This window comes from Zophobas morio, unplaced genomic scaffold, assembly GCF_036711695.1.
Source record: "Zophobas morio isolate AGI-343-1 ecotype UQ-CSIRO unplaced genomic scaffold, CSIRO_AGI_Zmor_V1 ptg000026l, whole genome shotgun sequence".
Classification (NCBI taxonomy): Eukaryota; Metazoa; Arthropoda; class Insecta; order Coleoptera; family Tenebrionidae; genus Zophobas; species Zophobas morio.
In genome coordinates this window covers 6,927,130-6,941,549 of record NW_026972131.1, presented here as the reverse complement: position 1 = coordinate 6,941,549, position 14,420 = coordinate 6,927,130, and the positions used below count along the sequence as shown (strand labels likewise).

Below are 14,420 nucleotides of genomic sequence, written 5' to 3'. Positions count from 1 at the left end.
CCTTCGGATATGCTTTGATCTACAAGTTCTTTGCAATGCAAATCAATCAAATATGCGAGATAACACAAAATATTTGGTTTAGAAACTCAGAAGAAATCTACCGGACAAAGGAAATTGACAGGAAAAAGGACTTGTTAAAACAATTGAACTTAAATCAAACGAAAAACATTACAATTTAAATAAAAAATGCCTGAATAAAGGCACATCAAACGTCAATATACATACTAGAAGTGATTTTAATGTGGTGTTTACAATATCCAACAATAACTGTTTGTTGTTGTGCAACTTAAGGAATGTAAAGATTCGGTTTAAAGCAAGGAATTAACTTCTCAACTCGAAAAAGGAACAGCATCGACAATGTTTCCTTTGATCTAGACTCTTTTCAGTGTACACAAGTCCTGTAAATATCTCTACATCTGATTAGGAATTAATTTTAGTTTTTCCTGACTCTAAAGCACAGTCCTTTAATAGTCTACAAAAATATATACCGATAACTTATATCAGGAGCTTAGATTTTGTAAATTATTATCGGAGCCATGTAGCTTGGTTATTTATATTGACTTCGATATTGCCGCAAACACCACATTTTTCTCTTTTATACAAATAAAAGTCTGTCAAAATTAAGTGGTTTACTGATGATTTGTATGTTGTAATATTTCTCGATGATCTTTACAAATATTCAGAACATATAGTTTTGTAAGAGATGCGCGCAATACATTGAGAAAAATATATTGACATGGAATACAACAGGGACAAATATATGCTAATAACAAATTTATCAAGACATGAAACATTATTATTGTTATTAATTAAAAAATAATAATAATAAATGAACATATAATTTCTAAACAGTCTACGTGATAAAGATTAGACTAATAAATATCTGTAGACTGCAATGTTAAATGACAATGTTGCAGTACATTTCAATAATTTGTTGTCTAGAATTCGAAGGTATTTAACTTTGTACAACTCCGAATATCTCCAAGAATATTGGAATGAAATTGAACAAAGTCATAACTAAATCAACCAATTGGGGTCGATTTACTATCACGGCATTATTCATTCACTAAATTCGTTAATGTTATTGCTTTGTGTTTACAATTCTATAATGACATCAAATCTGGTCAAAAGCTAACACAATCGTTATCTCTCAATGAATTGCATAATTGTACTAGAAATGTCATTATTCGTTTCGTTCAGCGGGAATAATTTCCCAACGAATTCAGTTACCTCATTATCAATAACTCATTGCACAAGTTGAGACCTTTAGTAAAACTTAACCCGTTTAAAATGAAAATTCCGTGCAATTTTTTTAATTTTTGCTTTAGTTGGCCATGACGCGTATGTCAGCAGTGCAATTGAAATGGTTGACGTGTCAAGGCCAACTAGAGCAGAAATTTAAAAAATCGTTTCATATAAAACACTTAAATACAGAATGTGAGCATTTAATACAATTCTATGCTGGTTACCAAGCAATAAAACAAAGCATTTTCTGTAAAGACGTCATATCCAATTATTTGAGTCTAGGATAAACCACGTGTTGCCCTTTCTTACCTGCGATGTTCATTACTTCATTTACGCAAGGGGCATTTTAATTGCGTGGAAAGTCATATTTTTTGAGTTATATAGCATGCATTCTGAATCTTTTGTAGTTTATTCTTACACTGAACGTCTAAGCAGGAGTAATAAACTATCAGACAATAATTTAGAATAGATAAAACTAAGCTCTCAGTCAACTTCTTTCGCATCTTAAAATTTAAAATACTATATTGTGAATACAATACCTTTGAGGCCAAAAATGACTTTTTTTCACTAGCAGCCTGGACGCATGCAAATGTCGACTCATTTAGTGGTAGCAAATTCAACTTTTGCTACCACGGGTTCAAAAAGAAAAATTGAGGTTATGTACGCAATGTTTGATGTGATTATTTCTTAAAAAATGAACAAATGTGTGCTACAAACATTACTTGAGTATACGCATGGTAGTTGCTAGACGGTAGAAGATAAAATGATTAACTCAGCGACAAGTAGAAACGGTTTTCTTTGTGTTGAAGATTTAGATCAAGTTTGATTAGAAATCAAAACAAAATCACGTTGTGTCAAAAAATTGAACGTTTATTTTTCAGTTTATTGTCTTATGGTTTCTACTAGTGAAAAAAATAGTATATTAACCACGGTTGCAAAGCCACTTCTAGACCTCGCACTTAGAGCCCTCGACGCTGCGCGTCTCGGGTTCTAATTTGCGCTCGGTCTAGAATGCTTGGCTCTGCAACCTTGGCTAATAATATACTATTTTTACTACTGAATTTGTGTTTTCTAAACCGTAGGCTTTCGTCAATAAGTAGACCTAAATTTTTTACGCTGTTTACGACTTGTAACCGATTTTCGTTTATTTCCAAGTTTAATTTTGATTTTATGTACTCTTTTTTTTCCTAGTTGACAAACAAATTGCAGAACATTTTTTGACATTGATTTTTAAGCCCATTTGTTCAGAGTGAGACGTTGTAATAACAAGATCTTCGTTTATCAACTGACATGCTGTGTCTACATTAAGATGGTCAAAATGGTGATACAATTGGGTATCATCGGCAAAACCATGCATTTTACAATTTTTTGGAACATCGAACAGCGTATATAAGAAAAAGTAAAGGTCCTGAAATGGATCCTTGCGGAACTCCCGATGTTGTCTTGCCAATATTTGAAATGCCGTCGTTTATCGTCGCAGACTAACAACGACTAACATGGTCAAATCCATAAAATGCTAGTTTGGTACATTACAGAGAGTGATCCAGTGTGTCGAAGGATTTAGAAAAATCCAGAAGAACAAGAACAAGTGATGTGTTTAAAACAATCATCTAAAATACTAAATAGAGCAGTAGTTGTACTGTGCCCTTTACGATAACTTGACCGACATTCCGGTAATATATTGTTAAAAGTCACATATTTCAGAATTTGCCTACTCACGACTTTTTCTAAAACCTTCGACAAAACCGGTAATATACCAATTGGTCTCAAGTCAGAAAACGACTTTGGCTCACTCACTTTGGGAAGTGGATGGACCAAAGCAGTCTTCCACTCTTAATAATAATCGGGATAATAAAGCTGTCTCAAGACAACAATTGACGATGTGCGTTAAGTATTTGTCTATGTTAGGAGAATATAATTTCAACATTTTCGCTATTAACCCATCAAAACTAGCCGCGTTTGATTTTAGATTACTTATAATTGCCAACGAAACAAGAACAAAGAGAATGTCAAAGAATTAGAAATAACGCAAAATCACCAACAAAGAATAAAGAATCGAGGCAACAAAAAGAATTCATAGACGCCGTATAGGAAGTAGAAATGGAAGAACTGAAGAAGAAATGCTCTCAGAGCTAAGGAAAGACATAAAGGAAGACAAGATGGAGTTTAAAAACGAGATAAAAGAAGACACAAGAGAAATTAAGAACAACCTAAAAATCATGAAAGTGGAAATAATGGAAAACAGAAGCAAGATTGAACAAAGCGAAAGAGAAACACAGCAGATAAGAACAAGCTGGGAAAGAGAAAAGAAACAAATCACAGAGGTCCTGATAAAGACAGAAAACAAAATGGAAAAGATAATAAAGGAAAAAATTTGCAACAATCTAGTGATTATCGAAATAAAAACGACCAAGCAAAGCGCAGAAGAGATATCAAAAACAATGGAAAGTATGTAGGAAAAGGAGCTAGAGATAAAAGCCAAGATAGAAAAAGCATACGTAATTGCTCCGAATAGAATGCATAATAGAAATGGTTAATTTCAATGACAAAATAACGATACTGAAAGAAAAAAAAAGATTAAAGGACAAGAAGTTATATATTGAAATAACCCGGCCCCACTGTACAGATTTCTAAGGAAGAAAAGAAAACTTCCAACGATAAAGATCGAAGACGAAAAATGGAGGAACCGCTATGAAAAACTGTATGAAGACAACGAAAAGAAAGTAATGACAATGACCAAGAAAGAAGAATAAACGAAAACCTTGAAAGAAGAAAAGCGGGACCAACACAAACAAAGATAACAAAGCGGCCGGGTACGACGGATTAGTGACAGAGTTAATAAAATACGGAGGGAAAGAACTGCACAAGAGAATTCATGAACTAATAGAAGAAATATGGATTAAAGAAGAAATGCCCAGAGAATGTAAAATTGGTGTAATAACACCAGAGCTCATGAAAGAAGAGGAAGCTAAGCTGTCAGTATTCGAAAGAAAAGTAATAAGAACGATAATAGGCCCAAAAGTAACAGAAGATGAAGAAATAAGAATACTGATGAACTACGAAATCGACCAAATACTGAAACATGAAAACATAGTCAGATTTTGCAAAGCACAGAGGATAAGATGGTGCGGCCATATTTTCAGAAAAACAAGAGACGATGCAATAAAAATTTTAACGGAATGGAAACCGACAGAGACTAGACCAAGAGGAAAACCAAGGAGCAGATGGAGAAAACAATTGGAGATTGATATAAAAGAAGTGAATGTGGGCAATAGAAATAAAAGCAGAAATAACAGAAAAGAGAAGAAGAGAATATGGACTGATCCACCAGTAAAAAGGACTGCAAGAATCCGCAAGGACAGTTACTATTTCACTTGAAATGTATAACTAGTAAAAACAAAAACCCTTTGATATCGTCACTCTCACATACCAAAGAATTTTTACTTCTAAGATCTTCTTCAAAAGAAAAACTCTCTAACGGATCTGTCTGCACGTCATAAATTATAATGCGGAGATTCCTTTTGGAACTATCTTGTAATTTCTAACCAGCCCCACTCCCAAGATTTTTCAAACTATCTTTCAACTTATCTTGGGAGTTTGAATCGCTACATCTGATAAGAACGCCATTTTTTACCAGTCGAGTGCCTTCTACCTTGACGTTAATACTGGGAATGTCACATTTTGATTTTATGTTTGTTTCAATTTTTGAAGCATTAACTGCACCCTCTACGGGTTTCACTATCAAAACAGCTGACGAATATAGTTTGTACCCTTTTTTTATCTGTTCACTATCGGAACTACTGGCAGATATCAGCACCAACACTACTGGAAAACTATAACTCTTGATTTAAACGCTCTAATAACTGTTTTTCACACAGCAAACACTCATTTTCTTTCTTGTAGCTTAATAGAATCATCTTGTTCTTTGAAATGGTAACTTTTACACTTCCAGTTGCACCGGTCGACACAACAGACTGTTGCAATATTTTCAAAATATTTTTGATGTATTGCTACCGAGCACTTAGGTAGACTACCCTTAACGTCGTTACTGCGTATACCAACATTACAGAATTCACAATTATTATTCTGTTTTGAGTTACTTTCAGCAGCATGAGCATCGGGGACGACACCATCGCCCTCCATCTTGATGACGAAAAAAATAAGAGAGCGAGAATTTTTATACAGATAGTGGAGTGAGACAGGGATGCCCACTCAGCCCCGCATTGTTTGCAGCTTATCTAGGAGATATAGATGAAATGTTGGAAAGTGTGGTCGTTGGCGTACGCAGATGATTTGGTGATTGTGGCAAAGAAAAGAGAAGAAATGAAAACAATTTTTAAAAGTTTTGAGAAGTACGTACAAAAAAAGGAATTGGAAGTGAATGTGGAAAAAACAAAAATGGTGGTGTTTGGGAAGAAAGTAAGAAAGGAGAAGAAAGAGTGGAGATTGAACAGGTGAAAGAATTCCAGGACTTAGGATATACATTAAAGAGTAATAACTCAGATAGAGGGCATATTTAAGAAATGGTCCGAAAAGCGAACAAAGTGATAGGAGTAGTATGGGAAATAGGAGGGAGAAAATTTGAACATGATTATAAGAGAAGAACGATGATGTTTGATAGTTTGATCAAAAGTGTATTTATGGACGGGGCTGAGATTTGGGGATGGAGGGAATATGAACAAATAGGGCAAGAAAAATACTTAAAATGGACATTGCGATTGGAAAAGTATACGCCGGGGTATATAGTGAGAGAAGAAACAAAAAGGGAGAAAATGAGAGTGGAAGCGGGTAAAAGGGCGATTGGATTTGAAGAGAAGTTTAGTGAGAGAGGTGATTGTAAAATATTGCCAGAATGTTGTAAAGAAATAAGAAAGGAAGGGGGAAAACATGTTTGGAACGAAAGAGACAAATATTATGAAGGAAAGGGATATGCATGTGAAGAAATAGAGAGAATGAGAGAAATGGGAAGAAGTATGAAAGAAGAATTGAGTGTAAGAGATGAGGACATAGATAAGCAAGAAAGCAGATCGAAAATATCGGAGTCTAGATATAATGCAGAGTATAGAAAAATAGTAAAGGATGAAGGACCAAAGTACACACAGAGAGAGTATAAAGGAGAAAAGAATGATGAGATTTAGGCGTGGAAATGAAGAGAAAGAGAATAATTTTTGGATGGATGAAACTGACAGAAAGTGTAGGATATGTTGGAGAGAGGGAGAAACAATAGAGCATATGCTGGAAGGATTTGAAGGATTGAGAGAATCGAAGGAACGTAAGGAAGAAGTGCTAAACGAGGATGGAAGAGGACTGGACTGGATGAAAGAAGTACGAAAGTTAAGGGAACTAAGGCAAGAGGTGGGCAAGCAGAAAGAATAGAACAATTATTATTATATAAAACTCGAATATTTATTTTATTTATTTCTATTGATTTATTTGTATTATCTAGATTAAGTTAATTTGTACCCCTACTGGGAGTCTTAATAAGCCTGTAAGTCAAATAACAATAAATTAATACTACTTATACAAGGTGCCGCATCCAAGTTTGAATACTACGAATTAACATGGTGAATTGGTTTCTATTTTATAATATCTTCTTAGATAAATTTAAAGCTATTATTGAGTGATGCATTTGCGGAGCTAAAAGACGGCTATCGACCAGTATTTTTTCGTTGCATCGCACCCATTCATTGTAAAAAGGCTTTAAATGTTCCGTCTGAGTTCGACGATCGCGGTTCTAGATTAGCCATGGAAAATCGAAATATCAAACTGAATTTGAAAATTATTCCTCAATTCTCACTCAGAAATCATGAACAACTCAATCTGAATTATTTTATTCAGCGTGATGACTATTGTAGGACAAATTAAACGGAATAATTGCACAAAATGGTCCACTTATTGATACTGGGTGTAGTATATCAACCCCTCCACGAGCCATTACAGTGAGTGGGCGCGATGCAACGATTTGAACCATACTGGATTATAGCCCTCCTTTACCCCCACAAATACATTATTCAATAATAGCTTTAAAATGAATTGTACTTGTTTGACAAAGCTAATTAGTTACCTTCATAATGCCAACACAACTAATCCAAAGCAACTAAACTGCAGAAAAATGAACAGAAAAACGCTTCATTAAAACATAACAAGACACACATCTCAGTACTGAAGGTGTGTTAGACTTTTCAAAATTGAGGACCGATCTTTTGTTGTCTGTGGGCAGTATTGCGGAGAAAGGCTTGAAAGTATGCTTTACCAAAACAAAACTTATTTTCTTTGGAAACATGTGACTTTGGCAGTAAGACTTATCCGGGATTTATATGTTATTCGTAATAATTGTATTCTTCAAACGAATAATGCGAGCGTGGAATCCAGGAAATGTGGCATCGTCGATTCGAACATTTATATCTTAAAATTTACGTGAAGTGAGCAACCATCGTACGGCAACCGGAATAGACGTAGAAGAGAAATGTTAATTAAGACTTCAAGTGTGAAATATGTCTATGTGGTAACACGAGGTGTTTTTTTTTATAAAGCCTACAGAAAGGGGAATTCTTGGAAACAATTCATATAGAAGTATAAGACGCGATGCGTGTAAAATTGTAAGGTAAGTCGTCACATTTTGTAGGTTTTGGCAATGGTAGCGCAAGAAAGACAAGTTCATTGTATCAGAAGGAGCACAAATCGCAAGTGCTTCAATACTATGTTAAATATTTTAAAAGCATTATTCAGAATACAACAATTATTTTCAAATTCGCAATAGCATAGCATGTGCCTAGATGACATCATTCAAAAGTAAATACAAGATACTACTACTTTTGTACCACTTTAAAATTTTCCTACTCAAAAAAGCAACATACATACTTTATTCGAATAATATTTTTATTCGACATTTTCATTTAATGCATATAGATTTATTAGACAATTACACTGGACGAAACCCATTTCAAACTCAGTTATTTCGTTTCCAAAGAAGTTTTTCGTAGGATGTGATAGTAGAAAATCAAACGTAGTGGCGTTAGGTCATGATCAATAAAATCTACGTTTTATGAAATAAGTTTCATCACAAAGACAGGCATCACTAAGTCGTGACTGGAACGAGGTTTCAACATTTGTTAAAAACTTGACGTGTATATTGTTCACGAGTGCGGTCTGTTTAATATCTAACTGCTTCATAAAAGAGAATAAAAATTTTAATACTCATTGTGTGTATTTCCCTGAGGTATTAACAAAAAAAGAATCTGCTACAACATGTAGATAGCTCGTTCATTTAGTGTCTGACAAATTAAAAAATCAATAACGTAAGGTTGACGAAGTTCCCTCATTGTTTGTACGCTAAAACATGTTATTATTTTGTCGATGTAGCAAAAAACAGGTGAGTAACAAGTTACATAATAGAACCGGGGAAGATTACTTAGAAATAACACAGGCTGTTCTCCATCAATTTTGCTTCCTTAACGATGTTCGCCGTCAATATCCAGGTGTTCTTCGCCCTTAGACATATCGGAGGATCGAGCTGTGAATAATTAATTGTTCTACCAATTTAGTTCACATTTTATGGCAGTGCGATTTCAACGGCAGTGACAGAATGGTACTTGTGTCTAAATAATTGAGTTTTCTCTTATAAAGGCTCTATAAACTCGATAGTTTTTCGGTAGATTTGCACCTAGAGGTTTTGAGTGCTTTCGTGAAGTAAGTAATTAACGGGTTAAGTAGTTTGAATATTCATAAGCTTGGATGAGACTTCGAGATGCGAATATGGTAATGAAATTTCTCCTAGTTATATTATCAAATTTTCGAGGTGTATAAACTTTGAAACATTACAGAAGATTTCCATTAATATTTTTGGAACGTATGTCTTCTCCCACAGCAAATAAAACAATACTTCATCATTTCTGCTGGCTTTGGAATCATTCCTCGAGCTTCACGCAACATGAAAGGGAATAATTTAGATGGAATTAAAAGAGATAATCATAAAGGGAGGACATGGTAAAATTGTACATAACTTGGAATGGCTTCATATGCTTCTAAAATTATTTAATGTGTTATAAGTTCTTTTACTGTTTAATATGCGTAATTGTTAGATTTACAGCCCTCTTATAAAAAAATTACAAATTTCGCGATACGTTACAACTATTAAATATCCTGAAAAATCATGAGTGCCTATGAAATTCTACAGTTCATTAATAGCACCATTACCGATAACAATCAATGATCGTAAAATTCCGAAAGAGTCGATACAGAAGAAAATAAATGTCTTATTAGTGGAAGAAAATCTGATTAAAATGGCTTGGTTGAATAAAATTATTCGCGAGCATCAAGGCTTATCACGAAAAAGCTGTGCACAAAATTCATTCAAACAATAAATATATCCTATTATTTAATCTTTAAAATTGTGTAACAGTAGTTGAATTTTTTTATTATATTCTTCCAAACTATCCACGGGAGAATACTGGTAAATATTACAGTCGTAATTAAATTAACAGTTCAAACATCTTTAGCGCTTGACGGAGACAGACTGTGACGTTTAAATTAAAAAGCTTTCCTATCCTGATACCACAAGCACAACCTAAATTTTACGGTTTCACAAGCTGATTACAAGGGGTTAGGTAAACATTCGCTCATCGAGCGAATTTTACTTTATATGAATAATTTCGCGACAGGGAAAGCTAAAAACTGATACCGTACTATTAAAAAAAAAAGTAAACTAATTAAAAAAAAAACTTTGATCTATCTTATATTCGAACCAAGCTTTAAGACTAATGTGCTTTAGAAAACAATATGCTAATTCCCATTCTGGTATTCTATTATCATTATTTAGAAAAATGTATCGGTTACAGAATGGATCATACTTTTCGTACCACAACTGTACAGTAAAGTTTCTTTGTCATTATTATTTTATTAGTTTGTTACCAACAGTACAATTTTGCAATCCTGATATAATTAAATTAACTAGTGTTTCTCTTATGTATTAGTTGTATTGCTAGTTTTATATTTGTGACACTATTGCCTCTTCTGCAATACGTAATTTAGAACTGTTATGCTACTAGATCTGATTTAAAAAAAAATCTACGCTATTCGACATTTAATCAGTAATTGCTAATTAGTAATTTATTTTCCATGGGTTTCAGTTAATACAAAATCAAAAATTTATGTTTTAACCTAGTCTTATGTGTTAAAAAATATTCTTTTTATAATAATAATAATAATAATGGTGATTTATTCATTAGGATCAATACAGATCATTTAACACTTCAAACATAGAAACAAAGCACACGTAACAGTGACATAAACATAAACATAAATATGTGAGCATAGATATTATGCATGTGTGTATAAACGTTTTACACAATATATGTACAGAACATATAGAATATTAGTCAAATGAGACATCAAAATGATATACAATTTGTAACTCGTCGAGACTGTAATACTCCCTATTTATGAAATATTTTTTAATGTCGCGTTTGAATCTATTATTTTCACAAATATTTATTAATGACAGGGGTAAGGTGTTATATATTTGTATCGCTCTGTAATATGGTCCCTTTTCGAAGCAAGTTGTCCTATGTTTTGGTACACCTAGGTTAATATGACCTCATGTTGTCATCTTGGAGTAAAGATCTCCATTCTTTGTAAAATTACTTTGATTTCGTCGGACATACATAATCAACTTATACATATACAAGGAGGTAAATGTCATTATATCGAACTTCCTAAAGAATGACCTACATGATTGTCGAGTTGATAAGTTGTAAATAGTTCTTAAGACTCTCTTTTGTGCCACAAAGACTTTATTCCAATCAGGGAAGACAAACCAAAATATGATACCATATGTTTTCTCGTTATTATCGTAAGAATGCATAGGCATTTTTCTGACACTGACGTTTCGATACATTTAGCAAACTTTGATACAATTTAATTTTGAAAAATTTTTTGTAATCCAGATTCAGGTGGAATCAGTATTTTGGGTTGCCTATTTTAAAAACATAAATGGGTCATCTTAGCTGAATAACCCTGTATATGCTTTTTTCGAAAATTTTCGATAGAGAAGGCAATATAGAAATGGGCCTGTAATTGTTAATGTTTTCTATACTCCCTTTTTTATAAATCGGAATGATTTTTGCTGACTTCAGCTTGTTGGAAAATATCCATCTAAGACGCACTGATTTATTATATGCGCTAAAGGTTCGCTTATATAATCACAAACATTTTTTTATCACGGATATTGGAATATCATCTATTCCACAAAAATGTATGTTTGGTAGGGCATTTATTACTCTTTTGACTTCATCGGCTGATTCTGGGTTGAGGGACTTAGTATTATTAAATAGTTTTTTGGTAATTGTGTGGATGTTAGGGTTCTTGGTATTTGTAACTAAGTCCGGCGGTTGAAATGATTCTATGAATTTATGAGGAAGTACAGCTGGATCAGTAATTATTTGATAAGTATCTTTTATATTCAGCGGTTTTGTATAGTAGTAAACAGTAGGTTTTGGAATTACCATTACCCTGTTTAGTAACCTTTTTAAACATTGCAAAAGTAATTTTTGTTTTGTTTTTGGAATTATTAATTATGGAATGGTTTAGACTTTTTTTGTATTCATTTAGGAATTTCTTGAAAATTTTCCGTTCTAGTTTTAGTTTTTCCAGTATTTGTTGAGATTTTGTATTAACATACAATTTATGTAGGTCATGAATGTAAGTAGACCAGCTTTGAAAGTACGGATTATTTTTTTTAGACCATTTTTAGTTATAGGATTCATACAAAGGGGATAAGCTTTATCAAACTGATATTCAATTATTCTGTAAAATTTCTTAAATTTAGGTTTGCTGTCTAATACATTACACACATTGGACCAGGATTGATTGCTAATGGCTTCGAGAAAGTCAGATTATTTTTTAAACTATAGAAGTTTCTTATATAGACATGCAGATTTTCAGAATTATTTGCTTCAATACTGTCTTTCAAGTCAAAAACTCCACAATAAAACAACTTTTTAAAAAGTAGCTATCTAAAAATAAATGTAAAAATGCTACGAAACGACATTGTGATTAATAAATCTCTAAAAACCAATTCTAGAAAATTATTTTATGCAATAGAAGAAGCCAATCAATAATAAGTTAACATTCTACCGTCGGCGAGTTTAAAACTACTCCAAGTTCTTATTTTCACATAATGCTCACAAAGTTTTGTAAACTCTCCTTTTGTATTTATTGTTGCTGTTTCTGTTTTAAACCATAAGTTATCTACACGGTTTCTATAAATGATTATAGAGTCGAAGTAGGTTATGAATACGTGCCGCCTCTCATATTTGAACTTTACTAAATTCCTAAAGACGCATGACAAAGACCACACGCATCTGTATAATTGTTTGCCTAAATGTTTCATATCTTATTAAAAATCAAAACTAATTCACTACAATAAAAAGAAACAAATTTATCGCCATTAAACATCACAGTAAATGTTGAAAATGTTCACCATTGTGTTCAAGATACATGTTCACTTTCTTTTTCATTTCAAAAATGTTCTGTAATCCTTTCGTCAATACCCATTGTTCAATTTGATGGGGAACTCCTGACTGCTGAGGAAATCTATTCAAAGCTTTAATGATAAATGATATGACAGGTTACAAATGACAGTAATGAAAAGTGAGAACTGTCATAATGAGGCAAAATTTCAGCGAAGCGGGATTTTTGACAACCATGGCCAACTACGCCCTTAGAATTTTTATAAAACCCTGTATGGTATTATAAGTAGTAAGTATGGTATTTAAATGGAAAGCATTGAAGACTGGACAAATATGACAGTCAACACTGTTTGTTCAATTCCTAAAAATCGATCAAAATTTTGCTAGATAGAACTTCCCTTGTCCCTAGAGTACAATTATTAAACGATCCTGTAATTAAGATAAATTAAAAACACTGATTTTACAACTTTTATCTTTTTAGTATTCTCTATTATATTGACTAACTATTTTTGATTTAATCAATACACGTATCTCATTTGTTCATTCAGTTTTTAGACATCCCACATTAACAAGGCGAAAAAGCACAAATATATCACAAAACGCAAACAACGTTGAATTTCGAAGTACATTTTGTAACAATTATTATTGTGTAAACTATGTAAAATTTTGTTGTATAATAGGGATCTTTTTTCCTAAAAGTAGCGATAGATTAATAGATCTTAAGCAAAGATGAATATTTTGAAGGGATTTACTTGGCAAAATTTTGAGATGGTGTAATTAAATTTTTGGTGGGAACGATTAGAGAAATTCTAGTTGATGCTTTACTATCTACACGACATTTTTAAATAAAAGATTCACGACAATCACTCCTGTAGTTTTAGAGAATAATTGTATAATAAAATTGCTAACAGATTACAAACAGACTGAAGCGGGAAACACTTTTTCACATGTCAGAAAGTATGAAACATTGAGAAAATATGAAATTAACAATTTCCCAAATAGATCCTGCTACAGGATTAATTACGTTTGAAGTGTGTTTGTACACAATGATATTTAATTAATTAATATTACTAATTAATATTGAAAAATCGTTTCATCTCAATCTTATTTGCTGCTCATTTCTACAAAAAATTTTATATCGAACGTTAAAACAACTGTTAGAAGAATTTATCTATTGAAAATTTTTCTCAAGATGAACATCTGCCATATGAAGTGTTGACTACATTCACAACGCTGTTTTCAACACTGTTTTCAGTTTACAAAACTCTAGAAATCGTACCAGATATATTCGACATTTTTTAATGGAGACAAGATATCGCAAAAAGAAATTTCCTTTTACTGTATCTCCCTTCAAAATAAAAAGCGACAATGTATTTGATACGATTTCTAGAATTTTTGTACGCTGAAAACAGTGGTGGAAGCCGCGTTCCGAAATCTCCATAAATAATTATTGCGATACTGACTATTAAAAACACGTGATGCAAACATTTCAACAAAATTAAAAAAATTAATGATAATTAACTGTTTAAAAAAACTGCCTTCGCATTATATGGTGAAAATTGCGGCCAGGCTATATTTAAAATTTCATTATAATAAATATATTAATACATTCTGAAAAGAAGAGCCAAACGTAGCAACTTCTCTTTTATTTCAAACGTCGGTTGTTACTTCTGACTACCATGCACAAAAAATATTGCAAACACGAAT

At 32.6% G+C, this 14,420-nt stretch overlaps 1 protein-coding gene across 2 annotated transcripts in view; it reads right to left on the bottom strand.

Moving 5' to 3' along the window:
* The window catches only part of LOC135136453 (neural cell adhesion molecule 1), a 283,868-nt gene that overhangs the window by 66,227 nt on the left and 203,221 nt on the right, over nt 1-14,420 (bottom strand). The gene's annotated exons all lie outside the window — the stretch shown is intronic.